The sequence below is a fragment of the Falco naumanni genome, chromosome 7 (assembly GCF_017639655.2).
Source record: "Falco naumanni isolate bFalNau1 chromosome 7, bFalNau1.pat, whole genome shotgun sequence".
Classification (NCBI taxonomy): domain Eukaryota; kingdom Metazoa; phylum Chordata; class Aves; order Falconiformes; family Falconidae; genus Falco; species Falco naumanni.
Window position 1 is genome coordinate 16,232,603 of NC_054060.1, and position 18,008 is coordinate 16,250,610.

An 18,008-nucleotide genomic window follows, 5' to 3' on the forward strand; every position below is an offset into this window, starting at 1 on the left:
ATGGACTGCCTCACATCACTGCATTAGCCCATGTTGACACATTGACAGTTTTCTACTACAGACTACTATGACCCTTCAGATGAACACCAACTCATGTTTAGCATAGCAATCCTGTTCACCTGAAACCAGCTAACACACCTCATCTCTGCATCAGAAGCCTTAAAAGGCAAAAGCTCATAGTCTAGCAAGAACCATTAAACACTACAAAACTACATTTTACGAACTGTCCAAGTCACTAGCTCTCCCTTGTAAGTGGCTGATCCACACAACTGCTGAAGGCTGCCTTCCAACAAATAAGCTCCACCCAGAACACGCAGGTAATACCATAATAAGTCCCTGTGAACATCAAAGAACATTAGCATCTTTGCAATTATTACTTTTTTATTCCAGGCAAGGGCTCTTAAGATTAGTTTCAAACTGATGAATTTTGGACATAGGATGAGAGACTAGAAGTAAGAAACAACAACAAATAAAAAGGCATTCACAGACTCATTAAACTCAGAAGAAATAAGCAGGGGAACATAAAAAATAATGCAGATCTGAAAATTGAGATAATATCAACAGAAATATGGAAAGGAAACCAAACCAGAGGAACACAAAAATTACCCTGCAAGTTTCACATACAGCTGCACAATCAATGATAAAAACAGGAATGTCTGAGTAGGGGATACTTCTGCAAAGCTGTTTCAGAGCAAATCCCAGCTGGCTGATTTCTCCACAGCACTTTGGGGACTAGAACGTTACAGTTTTCATTTGAAGAGTATTAGAGTATCTAGTATATTCTGCCACTTTTAAAATGCGATCACAAAAGATGTTGATATAGCCGCTCTTTAGGGCAGACTCCTTTTTCAAATGAAACCACCACAGTTTTGTTCAAGTAAGGTATTGGCCTGGGAATCAAAACTCATTAAACATTTTAAGTGCTTTGGCTGCATGCATTAAACTGCAATACATCTTTGACCAAAATGTAAACAAACCCAAGAACAAAAAGGATATTTACAACAGTACTTGAGAAACAACTGGGCTAATCAATGCCTACATTTTCCAACAAGTCACTATGCTAAGCTGACCTAACCATTTTCACAAGGAATAAAAAAAGGAAACAAAAAAATACCCAAACAGCCTCTTCAAATGAAGAGTACTGACGATTGCCATTCCTCAGCAAAGAAATAATCACCTAAATATGTGAAGGCAATGTAAGCATTGGTGAGGAGGAAAATGGAAAACAAGTACACCAACAATGACTGGGATTCTGTACCAACCAAATCTTGCGGGTTATATGCTGGATTGGGAGTAACAATCCAGCAGCTGTCATATTTGTCCTATCCCATGTCTCAAGCTTCTCTTGAGATTGTCAGAAATTATTAAGATCCTCTTCATTGCTGTGCTGTCTTACTACAGCAAAAACGGAACACAGAAGAGCTGTGTCACTTTCTTCAAGGGATTTCTACTGAGCCCACCAATGATATCCAGCATTTTAAAAAACGAAGATAAAATAAAAATCAAGTCAATGCTTCCTTATTTCAGATTTTCTTTTTCTGATAACTTGTTCCCATATATTGCTCCAAAGTTTCGTCATTTTAAAAGAAATAAATATCAGTTTTCTGTATCTTTCCTTCAAACCAACCTTTTCCAGATTGTATAAATAGCACAGATCAACTCCCAGGCAATCCGAACATTTTCTGTAGATGACCACTTCTTAAAGGGTTTTACCTGTAAGCACAACAAGAGGGCCACCAAATGAAAAGAAATGGTCTCCTTTGACTTGAGCACTTTTTTTTTTTTTCAAGGATTCTTCTTTGGAAGACATGAAGTAGCCATCAGTTATTAGCAGTTTAACCCATATAGCAAACCCATTTAAGCACTCTATTTATTACAAGTATGATTCTTTTTGAGGGAATTATTATAGTGGCAGCCCTTCCATTCAAATAAGTAATACTCAATTCAAATATTATATTTCAGTTACAGATTTCCCAAAATAATATTTTTAGAGCCTTTAATAATTTCTGGGGCAATGCTAGAAATTCAAGTATAAAAGACAAAGTCCTAACAATCTTCTTTTTTTAATAGGCTTTGGATCAAGCTGTAATATAAAAAAGTAGCTCAGCTTTTTCCTAATACTGTTGTTAAGATGTGTTAGAATGTGACATAAAGTAATAGAATCATAGAACCATTTAGGTTGGAAAAGACCTTTAAGATCACCAAGTCCAATCGTTAACCCAGGACTTTCGCACTTGTCACATTAAAGGATTTTATCCTATAAATGCTTTTCAACAGTTTCAGTAAATATTTTAAAATAAAATACAAATAAGAAATTTGCTGAATTTATGTTATTTAATAGCAAAATATTTACAAGTGTTACCTTAATTGCAAGCACCATCATTTTGCTTCCTATGCTACATTTTCAAACCTGGAAATATTTTTCTCCATATAAGTACCTGTGCACTCAGCCCCTACTTCCATGCTGGGTACATCCCTGACTATGCACCTGTCTAAATCTTGTGGCAGTTTTGTTTTGGGTTGTTCTCCCCCCCCCTTCATAACATGCACAGAAGAAACTCTGAACCAGCAGCAGGGCTCACTGCATAGTTATTAACTCCAGTAGGAGATTGTGCATGCATGAACGGTATTGGATTTTTTTTTTTAAGACTACTTCACCTCTAATTTCCTGAGGTTGATTTTTTATTTTAAATTTTATCACAGGCATATTTAGTTTTAATTTACTGCTGTGTTTTGTAAATGCTAACATTTCTTTTAATATATATATAAACCTGTAATTTTGCAACTTCTCATTCCAATTCATTTTGATAAACATATTAAATGTAAAGAAATACTTCAGCAGTCTCTGGCAGTTACTTATGTTTGGAAAGTGTTTCTATCCATATGAAATTAGAGCTACTATTATTTGTAATAAATACTTTGCTAAATTTAGCCTATTCTTCTTTTCCCAAATTGTTCAAGTTAAATATTATTAATTTGAACAACTATGAACTGTGAATAATGAACGCACATTTGCATAAATACACGTGAGCCAACAGGTTGAAGAATTGTGCACTTTTCATTCTTCCCCTTTTACTAGGATGCAATTGTTATCTAATTTGTACCTTGATAGTATGATTTATTCTTCTGAATTCAGAAGGATAATAAGAAAAATAGTTTCAAATAGAAAGTAACCAATTCACATTCCATGCACACATGTGTTCTTCTTACAATAAGGACTGGAAAATCCTGTATCCAAAGGTAGGAATAAGAAATGTAAATGTCCTATTTAACACCCAAGCAAACAGCTGTTTAGAATTCAAGCTAACTTGAAAAGACTGTGTTATATTGGCTCCAACCCAGCAGAACGACTCCACCCATTCTATTTTACATAGTGCATTTCTCAATTTTTCGAAACATATACTCCAGGACTGAAATTTTTCAGACATTCTCTCTATCCAGAAGTGAAATCTGGAAAAAAAAAAAACCACACACCCCCCACACTGCCTCAGCCATTTCCCTTATCCATCTGTTATTGCCAAGAAGCTGTAAACACTTCTCAACAGAAAGATACAACTACTTGAAAATTGGATGCTTGGTACCAACCTCAATCTCTGCTGGCTGATGCCTACGTCTGATTTATACACCAGAAAAAATAACAAGACTTGAAAACTATGTTCTAGTGTTATTGGTAGAGTAACAAATTCTTGAAATAACCCACAATTTCCTTATAAAAAAGTTATTCAGACCATGCCACTCAGATGTGTTTCTATTTTAAAGGGAAAGTGGCTGTTGCAGAGGTGCTGTTGAAGATGCCTACTCCTAGAAGTTGTTCCTCTTCCTCTTCACACTGATGTTCCTATATTTCTTACCATTGGCTTCTTTGAGTACAGGTTCAGTCTCCTGAAGTCTTTCTTATCCACATTCCATACTCCCAAACAGCTAAACCTAGCCAAGAATTTTAATCACCTCAGCTGTAGGCTTTTAATGCAAAAGCCGAAGAAATACTCTTGCCAGTTTATTGCAATTTTTCTTCTCAGTCATGATTTGAGAAGAGAAAGGCTTTTACTTAGATTAAAATTCGACTTAACCTTACAAAGCGTGCACACAGTCTCCCAGAGAAAACCACATCATCTCATTAATGGCAATAACTCTACACTACCTAAACAGATAGCTGCACTCCAGTCCAAACTCTGACTTGCATCACATGTGCGTACCTATACTCTCTTGGTATAAACCTGTACTCAACCACTGGATAAGGCAAAAATATTTAAGTCTGCATATGTGGGCCTCCACATACCCATATGCTTTTCTGGTGATGTCAAGTGAACAACAGCAGGCAGATACTTCATTTACAAAGTCCTTCCTTGAAAGACCTGTCACTAAAGCAGATGGGATTTGTAGACAACCAGAATACAGGCTGTCTTTGTAACACTGAGAAATGTCATGCTGAGCAACAAAAGTCCTATAGCTGTCAGTGTGAAGCATCGCTGCTTCATCTTGCCGGGGTGCGCAGGCATATTGTTACACTTGATCTCTCACTTGATCTTCTTCCATTCACTTATCTCTTGTCTTTAAGAAGGCTCCCACACAGCACCATCTCTTTCACTAAAACTCCTGTTGTGCACAGGAGCCCTCACATTTATAAGCTAAAGGCTATTAGCCTGAGGCCATGTCTATGTGAAAGAAATATGTCTTATCACAACTGTGTTAATATTGTCACACTGAAACACATACACCATACACATGCTGCACCTGCACAAGTTCAGCTGATATCAGCTTGACTTTATCTGCCAGGAAAACAAAATACATTGTGCAACTATACCAGGAAGAACTGCTAAAACACAGAAAAGGCTTAAGATAATAAGTTTTTCAAGGTTTGGAGCTGACTGTCTCAGATTGTCTATCAAGCTTCATAGGCTAACTGAATATATGCTCAGTACTTTAACCGTAAAAAGAGTTAAATAACTCAGTCTCCTTCAGAATATTCTTAATTCCAGTCTCCTTTACAAGTCTGCCTCCCAGTATTAATAACATGATGAGACATCTCAGACATTACAAAGAACTTTAAATCATAATTTTAATTTTGTATTGCTAAGTTTAGTTAATAAGAACAGATGCTGTTCTTTCCGTCTGTATGTATTTCTCTTTGAGCTGTTTAGAAAGTACAGGCTATGTTTACTGCTAAGTAACTATGAATCAGACACCTTGTTTCCCAACATTATTTTTCTTATTCCGTATTGACTGGCATGGTCAGAGCACAGCAATCTGCAGAGCAATCTCCATGCTCATGATTAAATAGCTCCTCATGGTATTATTCATTTCTCTGGGAGATAGGATAAATATATTCTGTAGTTAAAGGCATGCATCTGAAAAAAATATGATATTGAAATATTTCAGCTCAAGTCTTGATAAAGTAAGACACATAGAAGAAAATCAATCCTACATCGGTCTCATTTAAATTTCATGGATTCTCCTTTGCAATCAAAAAGCAGCGCACTAGCCAATCTGAATGGAAATATTACCTGTTCTAAATTGATCAACATTGCACAGAAGTGGACAGAAAGGGTTATAGATACTAAATGCTCAAAAGACAGACCCTGAGGGCTGAGTGACTGTTTTCAGGTTTATGGTCAGTTAATTTTGCTGCTCATTCCAAGACTCAAAATCAACCCCTTCACAATAACAGCATCTCTTCTGAAACAGATTCTGAATAAATGCAGCCATGGTCTCTCAGATTACCCTTAGCATCTCTGAAAAGAGATTAGCACACTGCCAGACAAGAAACAGACAGATACTTCATTTTAAGAAACAAAGGTATTAAGTTTCAAACAAATTCATACAAAGACAATGACACTGAAATAAAGTCGTAAGATATCCTAGATAAGCTTTCCTTCTAAATTGGAGATAAAAAACTGCTGGGTCTACCATGCTTGCTGAACAACACCTGTCTTTGAAAAGTCTCAAAGTCTTACAGTCTTCCCTAACAGTAGTAGGATTTTCTTCTGATTAAAATCAATGCCAAAAGGCTTTGTGGAGGAGAAAGTCTATTTGTTTTCACACACACACCACCTTCCTATCAGTGAAAGATTCATGTTCCTTTCTCTGTGTGAGAGATGGCACAGTTTACATGCACCAAATCAAGCAGTTGCATACTGCAGTGGCCCAACTCCCGTAAAAAATACTGTCACTAGGTTTTAGTATATTTATTCTCAAAAACAGAGAAACACTGATATCACCATTTTACAGATGAAAACCAGACACAGGTAAAACTATATGACTTGCCCAAATATGTAAAAGTACTTAAACCCAAATGTTCCTCATGAGCCTTAAGTTTACACCAGCCCCTACCTGTACAGAGATAGGTTCACATGCATTAGATTACCTTTTCCCCCCGCCCCCCCCCTTCCACCTCCCTTCTCACTGCACCTTTTCCTTTCTTCCTCCAACTTTCTCAAGCATAGACGGGTACTAGTAAGAGCATATCACCTTTGCGTCACTGGGGTATGAAGTCTTGCTCTCTGGCCCCTCTATGTCCTCTGCTGAAATCACTCCCATTAAGACCATCCATATTTAGGACATTTATTTCCAAGTCTGATATTTTAGACAAATGCTCAGACCTCTTGCTGTAGGCTGAATCAAAAAAATTAATCTTCAGGAACTTAGTAGGACAAAAGTCTCACTGAATTCATCAGCAGGTTATGCTTGTAAATAAGGCACAGCTGACATAGTAAAAAGATAGTTTACGACCCATAATTCCAAAACAACTTGCAAATATTAATTACTAAATGTATTTGCAAAACAACAAATCAAGTCCTAGCAAAACAAGCAAGGTACAAAAGGGGAATGATAGTAGCATAAAACAGTTAACCCAGCTTTCTGTATGCTTACCTAAGCCATACCAAAAGAGAAGACTAAATCACACGGCAATACAGTGTACTATTTTAAAGTGTGAAATAAAGAGGGGACTTTCCCCATTGTCAGTAAGCTGTCATAAAGTGAGAACTATTCCAAAACAAGTCTGAAGTGCTTTTTTTATTTATTTCCTTTACTTAAGCGTAGAGGAATGAAGGCAGTGGGTTGATTAGCATTGATAATATGCAGCTGTGGCCTTTCTCTCCCTGTCCACTTCTGATCATTCTAGTAAATCCAAGACCAATCTCCATGTTGTCAATGATGCTGTAGCAATTTTGTCCCCTCTCGTGGCAGCCCCAAAAAGTAACATTCCAGCGCTTTGCTATATCTGAGTGCTGGAGACATTTTTCACCACAACTGGCAAATCATTCTTTTTACACCACACTAGCAAAATTCTTACTGCTATTTTATCATAGTCTCCACCTTTTTTTTTTTCAAATATAGAATTTGTCTCCCTGTCCACTTTTAATTGTTCTAGTAAGTCTAAGACTAATCTCCATGTTGTAGTGATGTTGTTGCAATTTTACCACCCCCCCAAGGTAGCCTCAAAAAGTAGTTTTCCAGCATTTTGCCATATCTGAACGCCGGAGACAATTTTTCTGTGTAACTATCACATCATTTACTTTGCACCATCCTAGCAAAGTTCTTGTTGCCTTCTTGTTTTTTTAATGCTTCTTTTTTCAAATATATCTATAATCATTTTTAACATAGACTTTTCTTCTGTACCCATATCAATTAGTCCCCATCTATGCCGGGTGCCAAAAGTCGCAATCTGAGTTAAGATGGACAACAAATATTGCAATACCCATATCAATTAGTTGTCAATGGCTCACCTCTCACAGCGTCTGTTACGGGTCCCAGTTTCTCCCACTTGTCTCAAGTACATTGGGCACCAGTTGTTGAGGTTGGAACCCAACTCAGCCAGCCTCACACGGGATGCCAGTTGTTGCAGAACAAACTACTAGGCTGCACAGGACTTTACCACCAGTCAGATTCTACTGTTCATGCTGTTTCTCATTCTTCCAGAAGTCACACCACTCCCCCCTAATCCTCAGGGCTATTTAACTACTTAGCAGAACAAGCTACAGCTGCACATCATCCATGTCAACCAAACCACTGCCATTGAGGCAAGGCCACAGCTGCATATTATCAATGCTAATCAACCCACTGCCTTCATTCCTCTACACTTAAGCTTATTCAAATTTGTGAACCTAAGGTACAGGCAGAATATAGACCTGACAAAGGTACTTGGACCTCGAGCAGGTTTTCCATGGGTTGTCTGAGCTCCAGCTTTTATAAGGAAAAAAGGCTTAGAATAGATTTTATAATGTATATTACTCCATGACCACTGGGTGTCACTAATGTTCTATAAAAAGGGCAGCAAGTTAATGTATTTTACATGTATTTTCCAGTGGAAGTATTTCTGCATCCTTTGGCAATCCCCAAGCCTTCATAAAATACCCACATATTTAGGCCCAGCATTAAACAGACGAATAAATAGGAGTACAGAATCTCAGGAGCTCTGGGTGCTTTCCCAAGAATCAATACTATCTCTGCCTCAAGTCTAACTGAATAGGATTCAATTTAGCAAGCAATGAAAACCTGCCATAGAATAACAATACATGAAAGAAACTGTTTCTATGCAATCGTTCTGACAACAGACCAACCTAATTAGTTGGTGTCAAATAGAACAAAAAAGCCAATGTGCTCCTGTGGTAAAAATCAAAAGATCCTTTGTTATCATTTTTTATCCACTGATACTAAAACCCAGCACTGACAAGAACTTTCCAGTGTGCTTTTTATGTCTGTATGGTTGATCTGTACGTGAGGTTTAGAGGTGAGATTCTATACACTAGTTCTTTTTTCGCCAGGAGTAAATTAACTTTTAACAAGCAATGCTCTATTTTAGCCTGAATAAAGCAAATTAATTACAAGGATTAGGGAAGAGGTTTGTCAAGTGTCAGGTTGTCAGCCTTATAATCACTTAACAAAAGATGTACAAACAATAAATCATTCAGGACAAAAATAAACCTTTTTAAAGTGTCTTCACTGTAAAATAAGATAGAGTTTCTGCCAGAGCAGAACAATGTTAAATATTCAGTTTTCTAAGTACAATACCTAAATAGGTTTCTTTATTTTGTATTGGAAGGATCAGATGTGAAATATCAGCTGTAAAAATCACTTTAAACCTAAAAATACTGAGATCAAGTTTATCATTGCAGTTTAAGCCCTTTCTTTTCTCATTAGTAATTCTAATTTTTATTATCTTTGATACTTTAGTCAGTAAAAAGTAGATCATTACCTGTTCCCTTGATTCTTGAAAATTGATTATTATTCAAAAAGAATAAACTTTCTAGTTTTTTTTCCAAATCTTGCTAGCATACATTAAATGTAAGGAATAATAAAGTGTTATGCTGTAACACTACACCTTAGTATAAATTTTTATACCATCACCAGTGGTTCCATTTCTTTCATACATCACTCCAAACTCATCAGGTCCTACATAATAAAGGCTTCACTTTGTGAAAACTGTATGCTGACTGACAAAAGATAGAATTGCATTTCCCTTTCCTCTAATATTCTGATTGAACATCAGATATCTAACATGCAACTCTATAGGGTCACGTGTAGGCCATACATATGTAATGTATATGTATACAATAGGTATGTTATTGCTTTCCTTACCCCAGCACTATGCAAATTTAACATTCAGCATGTGTCACTCGCTCCAAGAAACCTGGCAAGATGACATGAAATGAAGCACTCTGGTCAAAGTAAATCACAGGCAAGCTAGCAAAGTTCTCTTGGAATTTTTCTCTATACTTAAATCCTTCATCATATATTGAAATGTGTATTTGATGGTTTTGTTAAAAGGAAGAGATAAATATCTGTGCATAAAGAAAATATATATCTATATTTGGATGACATTTTAATGAGATCATGTGGTGGTTTGACCCTGGCTGAATGCCAGGTGCCCACCCAAAGCCATCACTCCCCTCCTCAACCGGACATGGGAGAGAAAATACAATGAAAGACCCCTGACTAGAGATAAGGACAGGTAGATCACTCAGCAATTACTGCCACAGGTAAAACAGACTTGACTTGGGGAAAGTTACTTCAATTTAGTACCATTCAAATCAGAAAAAAACCTTCCCCCCACTCCTCTCTTCTTCCCAGGCTTAACTTAATTCCCGATATCTCTACCTACTCCCCCCAAAGCAGCGCAGGGGAATGGGCAACGGGGGTTACAATCAGATCATCACACCTTGTTTCTGCCACGTCTTCCTCCTCACACTCTCCCCCTGCTCCAGCGTGAGATCCTTCCCAGGGGAGACAGTCCTCCATGAATGTCTCCAACCTGAGTCCTTCCCACGGGCTGCAGTTCTTCATGTACTGCTCCAGCGTGGGTCCCTCCCGGTGGGTGCTGTCCTTCAGGCACAGACTGCTCCAGCGAGAGTCCCCTGCGGGGTCACAGGTCCTGCCAGCAAACCTGCTCCAGGCTGGGCTCTTCCCTCCATGGGTCCACAGGTCCTGCCAGGAGCCTGCTCCAGGGTGGGCTGCCCACTAGGTCACAGCCTCCTCTGGGCAACCATCTGCTCCAGCACAGGGTCCTCCATGGGCTGCAGGTAGATCTCTGCTCCACCATTAACCTCCATGGGCTGCAGGGGGACAGTCTGCTTCATCATGGCCTTCCCCACGGGCAGTGGGGGAATCTCTGCTCTGGCGCCTGGAGCACCTCCTGCCTCCTCCTGCACTGACCTGGGTGTCTGCAGAGTTGTTGCTCTCACATAGTCTCACTCCTCTCTTCCAATGCAGGTTTTTTATTTTATTTTTTTCTCCCCTTCTTAAATATGTTATCCCAGAGGTGCTACCACCATTGCTGGTTAGAGCTTGGCCTTGGCCAGCAGCAGGATCATCTCAAGAGCTGGCTGGCAGTGGCTCTGTTGGATGTGGGGGAAGCTTCTGGCAGCTTCTCACAGAAGCCACCCCTGTAGCCTCCCTGCTACCACTACTTCACATTATTTAATCAGATAATTATATTAAAGAGAGCAAAACAGTGCTGGTGTATATTAATCAAGGTCCAAAGCACCTCTTTGGCACAGGTTCTTTCTAAATACATTTTTCTTGATTACAGTATCAAGATAGATATTCTGGGATCAGAGAAATTACTTCATAACTGAAGGTTCTCTGGTGTCTGAATTCCACAACAGCAAAAACCATGCACTTCTGGGGAAAAAAAAAAAAACAACCAAACCCAGAGCTAAAAGCCTGACTCGCACTGCTAGAGAAAGCTGAAGCTCTGTCTCTCTCAAGACTAAGACAGAATTCTTCCATAATCATTTCTTGACATAGGAAGCCCTATTCCTAAGTAGGTAATTCTGACTATGTAAATTGCAATAGTCTTGGATTTCCATGGTTTTACATGTGGGAGGGGAGCTGATTTGAAACCATCTATGTCCCTAGAGGTATTTTCTTTAACTCATAAAAGCTTATAAAAAGTCTGAAAGGCTTCTGTTGTGTCTCTCTAGACATCCCTTCTGTCAGTGTATGTCCTTCTTGGAACATAACATGTTATGTGATGTCGCCTCTGAGGATGCTTAGTCACTTTTCCAAGGCAGCTACCAGAGTATTCCTTGGGAAATTATTCTGATATATTTTGCAGTATTGCTACTTACTAATTACTAGCAAGGAGGGACAGATTTGAACTTTGGGACACTAAAGCAGAAACTGAACAGTAAATGTTTGCTCTCAGTTGTGCTGTTCTCAAAGCTATACAGAAGTTTTGGGGGTTTGTTTTGTTTTGGGGTTTTTTGGCTAGCATAAATCACTGGATATTACTATGCAGATCTTTTCCCCAAAGAGTTATTTGACGAAAAAACACAGCATTGTTCCAGCCTTCCCCCATCCCTTCTTTTTGGTTCTTCTACTAGATATCCCATTCCTGGGCTAACGTTCCCACTGCTCATTCCAAAATGGGGAAGAGAGTGTTTAATTAAATTGAAAACTCATTTCTCCTTTGATCAATCACCATAAACACACGGTAAAGGAAAATTTCATTAATAATTTTGATATTTTTGAACAGGTATTTCAGGTTTTTGAAATAGCTAATTTAATATCTGCTGAACCCCGAGATGGAACTACAAGCAAAACCAATTTACAGTTGCATCTCATTGGGCAAAGTACCCAGGCTGAAAAGTAGCATCATAAGAAGTTTCCTTTATGTCCAGTGTTGCATCTGGTGAGACCAGTGGTGGTTTCCACCACTGACTAGACCAATGAGTCTGAAGCTCCTTATTTGCAGTGAGAAATATTTTACCAAATGAATCACAGAACTTCCTTACAGCCAACACCATCTGGCAGAGTTCTGAAATGCTGGTGGTTGCATTACCTTATGGATGTAACCCTTTCTAAATATAGTAGCACAGACTATTACCCTTCCCACCACATCCAGGTAGCACCTGAAGAAATTTGAGTCATGGACAAAAAACACTCAAAACATATTTGTGTATTTTTGCTACCTTTTCTGAAGTGCCCTGTCCTCCCAAATTAAAAAAAAAACAAAAACAAAAACAAAAACAACACCAACAAATTTATCACCCTATCTGCACTGGCTTGTCATTATTTTTTTCTCCCACTCCCATCTGTTCAGTTTCTCTCAGCTGGAAATAAGAGAAAAAGCCAGCAACATTCAACCACTCTGTTCCCTAGAAGCAGGAACAGTCAAGAGACCGAAGTTTAGAAATGGACACAAAATGTAGATATGGGGTTTTTTAAATGCATTGACAGTTTATATATATTGCATATATCTATTACCACCAAAAAATACAAGTTGTATAGCCACGTCAACACGACTGTAAAATGACTGAACAAAGGCGCAGACAACAGGATAAATCCCTTAGACCTTTGGGCTCTATATAGCAACATACATAAGCACTCTCATATCTTTCCCCCATTAAAGTAATTACTAGAGTTACTTTCAGTCTCTGCAGTTGGAATGGGAAAGGATTCCTGGTGCTTTTGCAGCATCAGCTCCCAAGTTTCCAGTTACCCACCTCAGGAGGTGAGGGGAGGGGGGCAGGGGGGAAGACGCTTCAGACAATTCAGTGTCTGATACTCCCAAATACTTAAAAGAATTATTGCCTCAGTATCTCTTTGAGTATTTTTAATTCCTGCTTCAAAGTTGTTCTGGTTTATATTTTTTCAATAAAATGTTTCAGACTTTTCTTCAGACAGGGGTTCCGGTCAACAGCCATCTCATAAATTAATCTGAGTTCTTTACTGCATTGGTACAACTGCACCGATGGAGAATTCACACTGATGCTACAAGTCTAAGCATCCAAGCATCAAATTAAGCTGTACAAATAATAATAAATTAATATATCACTAAATTTCATAGTAGCCAGTTTATGTCTACTGCATTTCTTGGTCATGGCAGGACCAAATAATCCAGTCATTTGCAACGCTGAATTCTCTCTCCTAGGCATCTCTCCTCTTCAACATTTTATATATTTATTTAGGACCAAGACATAATGGATATAATTAATCTTTGGACTGGCACTAGGCCTAGTTCAAGAACCAAATGGAGAGCACTTTGCTCTTAAGCCTGCGGGCATTACTTTGGCTCTTTGGTACAAAGCAGGCCAAATTCAAGCTTGATCTAATCCACTACTTGCAGCAACAACTGAGGTATACTGTGGTGCTCCTAGTAAAAAGCAGCTGGAAAACACTGAAGTTCAGCGTGTATGTCTCCTGCTCCAGGGATTCCCCAAAGAGGTGAGGTGCGGTGAATGAAGAGACGGGACGCAGCTTGATGCAAGCAAATGTCAATTTATTGTACAGAAGCACGAGTTTTTATACACTTTCAGAAGCTGCGCGTTTTAAACAGATTGGTTCTTGAAGCTAAGCCTTGCATACTAGGCAATCCCTGATTGGTGGTTAACTCCCATCAATTAACAGCAAGGTGTTATCTTTCCTTGGGCCATCCGTCTCCCACTCCCCTGTGCTCTGCAAACATGCCTCATCATGTTAATTGTTGTCTAGACAAGCTCGAGCACATTCCCCTCAGCTAACTGATTGCCACGCATGGTCCTAGTTTCCAGCCCGCTCCTGCAGTGAGGCAGAAGATAAAAGGTAGCAACAATTGTTCTCATAACCAGCAAAACACTGACAAATTCTTTAGGCATGCGAAAGCTGATGACTCCTGAACAGGTTAATGGGGCACAAAGAGGTGTTGGGATAGAGACAACTGGAGACCATTTGAACATCAGAATATACTGCTTAGAAGTCCCATACGCTGTACATCAGACCTTTCAGTGTGGTTCAGTAATACAGCACAGCTGGTGCCCAAACAGCCATTTGTAGATGGGAAAACGGTCAAAGATGCTGCATGGTCCTACTCATACTTGCTATTACACAGCTGGTCCTCTTAATAAAAATTTGTATTTAAGACCAGCTGACCTTACCTTTACAATACAGTATTCATACTAAAGGCTGATAGTCTGAGACCCTATACAAACAGACTACCCCACAGCCTTAGCTGGGCTGCACAGCCAGTACTAAAAACAAAACTCTTAAAATATTTGGCCAAGAATAATGGCAAACACCATCAGTAACAAATGTGGAAATGATTGTGATTATACTCTTTGATCTGCTTAGTTCTAAAAATCAAAATATAGACTGTCTGATAACTACGACCATAAGGTCATTGTGAAATGATCCCTTTTAGGTATATTATCAGTAAGATATACAAAATACCATATGATCCACATAACATACTGCTTGTCCTGCTACCTTAATTACTGTGTTTATGTATTTGCTTCAATAGCAAAGCAAAACAAACAAAATATCAATGTTGATCAGACAGAAGAAAATATTATGTGACTAAGGCTACTTTGCTTAAGTTTATAAATCTATGGAAATTTCATTAAACAAAGAGACTTGACTTGAATTCAGAGAAAATAAACATCCAGAGAAAAAACAAAAGAAAGTTTTCCTTATGTTAAAGCTTGTAGAAAAATTATACAGTTTTCTGCTCCTCTCAGTGCAGCAAACTTTTATGAACAGATGGTAGCAGATCTGTGTGATGCAGTGGGCAGCATTTCCATATCACGCTGCTGGCAAATATTACCACCATTTAACTCATTTACTCCTGTGCTCACCCTCAGAACAGGCATACACATTGCTGACCTGCCAGAGTGCTCAGCACATACCACTCAACTGAAAGGTAGCAAGTGCTCAATACCAGCTTCTCCTTATATTGTACACAACCAACAGCTAGTATTTTAATCACTCCTTCAAAATTAAATTTCCCTCTGTTTTTCAGGCAAGGCAGATAACTGTAATTCACCCATTCTAATTTAGCCAAGAAACTGAAGCTGAGACAGGTCAAGAAGCCAGCTGCCACACGCATTTGGCTGGTAACACTAGAGGACCCCTTTTCCATGAGGCAGTTGTTACATGAGCAGTGGATCAAATGAAGCCTGCCACCTCCTCAGTCCCCTACTTACTGCCCTGCCATGTCCCTTGTGACATCAACCTTCTCTCTAAAACCATCACTTCCTTCCTCTAAATGAAGGTACTGACATTCATTTTCCTGTGGTGCCAAGCAAGACAGAACCATTGACCTCTCACCACAGATTTTCCACTAGTGGGGGCATAATTAAAATCTCTCTTCCCTACCCTGTCAAGAGTTTCCATAATATATACCAGTGACTTCAGCATTAAACACAGTTAAGGAATTCAGAAGTTTTGGAGAAAGGGGGGGGGAATGACAGAAAAGGGGAAGGGGGGCAGCGGCGGCAGGCAGACAGACAGACATGGGCTAAGAAAGCACAACAAAACCTCAAAGAAATATACCCAAATTAAAGAAAACCTGAAACACTCTTCCCACTAATGAAGTCACTGGCAAAAACTATTTGTTTATTTAGGCCCAAATTTCACCTTTTGTCTTTACTTAATTTAAGGTATATGACTGGACAGCCAGAGTGCACTTTCAGTTAATCCATTGCATAGCATTAATTAATCATGGCTAGCATTCAGTTAATTTCTTATATCCTGTTTGCAATTGTAGGAACCGAGAAGAGGATGTTTCTCATAAGCACACATCTTTATTACAATCTCAGAACTGTTTGCAAGAGCAGAACACACAGTTCACATATCAAAGCAATCCTAGATATTTTCAATGCTATATAATAGGAGACAAAGCAAATTTCACTTCTACACATAGTGGAGCATTCTAGCCATCAGTTTGAAGGCTAGAGTAAGATCCACATGTTCCTTACCAACATGTTACCATAGGAATCAACAATCCTTAACTGTCTCTGCATTGAGAATCTCCAGTTAGAAACCTGTACACCTCTCATTCTTTGGAGAGAAGGTACAAACAACTGAATTCTTCCATATATATACACATTTCTGGGAAATATATTTAGTTTCTTATCAACAGTAACTTGCTTTTTATTATTTATTATGAGTAACACAAGTCCCACAAAATAACTCAGTCACCAATTCAAAACTATGAAGTCCATAGAGCTTTGCAGATCATGTGTCATCCTTAAACTCACTGCTACCTCTGAGAAAGTTTACATGATGCTTGATTTGTTTTAGCAACTGGATACATAGATAGCACTTTGCTCTTGAGATACACTCCCTAGATGCCACTTCCATAATGTAATTAAAAAATATACACTCCATATACCTGAAATATTAATACTTTTTATGTATTACTGCAAGAAATTTTCAAAGCGTCGTCTGTGGACAAAAATAATGAGCCAGTGTTAAACCAAGAAACCTCTGCAGCAGTGTGGTGAACTCCATGGCAGTTATGGCTCACTAACTCGCCCAAGCAAAGATGACAAACCTCTACCTTCCTGAAAAAGAAATCGGGATAGCAACAGTTCTAGTTAAAATACCCTATGACTAAATGGGCTCAGTGAGAAAGGGTATCTGGAGGTCTTAGCTGCAGGGCTTTTTAGTACTTTGGAAAAAAAAACAACAACACACCCAACCACAGAAACAATATAACTCAAGATACTAAATTCAATTCCCCGGGAGATATATTAAACATCTTAGATGTTCACTGTCAAAAGGACAAAGAAAAGTAAAATCCCAGACTACTTTTCTGAGTAAGTCTCTTAAGTGCTCCAAGTAAACTGCCCACTTGCCACTTCAGCTACTAGCTCTTACACAGAAGTACCATCTAAAAGTCTCATTCATCAAAGTCATTGAGTCAAACAACAAGCAAATATATATCAGTCCCTTCCTTAATCAGGCAATTCACAATTGACACTGAACACAGGATCCTCTGCCTCCACCATGTTTTCTTAATCTAAAAAAAAGACCCCTGAAAACTGTAATTTGACATTTCTTCCAATAAAAAAATGCCAGTAACTCAAACCTAACTCAATGAATGACTGCTCGTTGGTGTTACTGTTGCTTACTATCCGCTCAAGTTTACTTCACTAAGACTGTTTCAGCACGGATAAAAAACCAGCTAAATAATACTGAGTGGAACTGATTCCAGTTAATTCAGTATTCTGCTGGAGAAGCATAGCAGTTCTTTGCTTCTTAAGGCTGCAAGACAGCCAAAGTGGAGGTATTTGGAGGAAAAAAGTATTTTTAAAAACCCTTAAAAAGAATGTGAGGGGTTTTTTAATTTTCCATTTCACTGGATATCATGTATTTTCAAGTTTTTACTCTGATTGATATGGGGGGAAAGAACGTCAGACTCATACAGTTATTATTAAATGAGTGCTCAGTTCTATATGCCCAGCTTTTTAAAAGTCAATTAGACATGAGAACCTCCCTCAAGTTTTAAAAATAAATTTCATCACCAAGCAGAGTTGGTGAGAGATGCCTCAGAGCTATGTTAGTAAGCGGGAATATTGATAATTTCTGCTTCACTTCAAATGATTCATATCTGTCCTGTCAGGCTCACTGGAAATGCATAAAGCAAATTAAATACACATGCTCCCAAAATTACCCACGGTAAACATGTTCATACTGCCTGAGCCACAGCCCATATAGATACATTACAGTGTTGTTCTCAACACAAGAGAATGCCACTGGGTTAACTAGCAATAGCTCAGCTCCAGTGTCAACAAGGTCACAGAGTC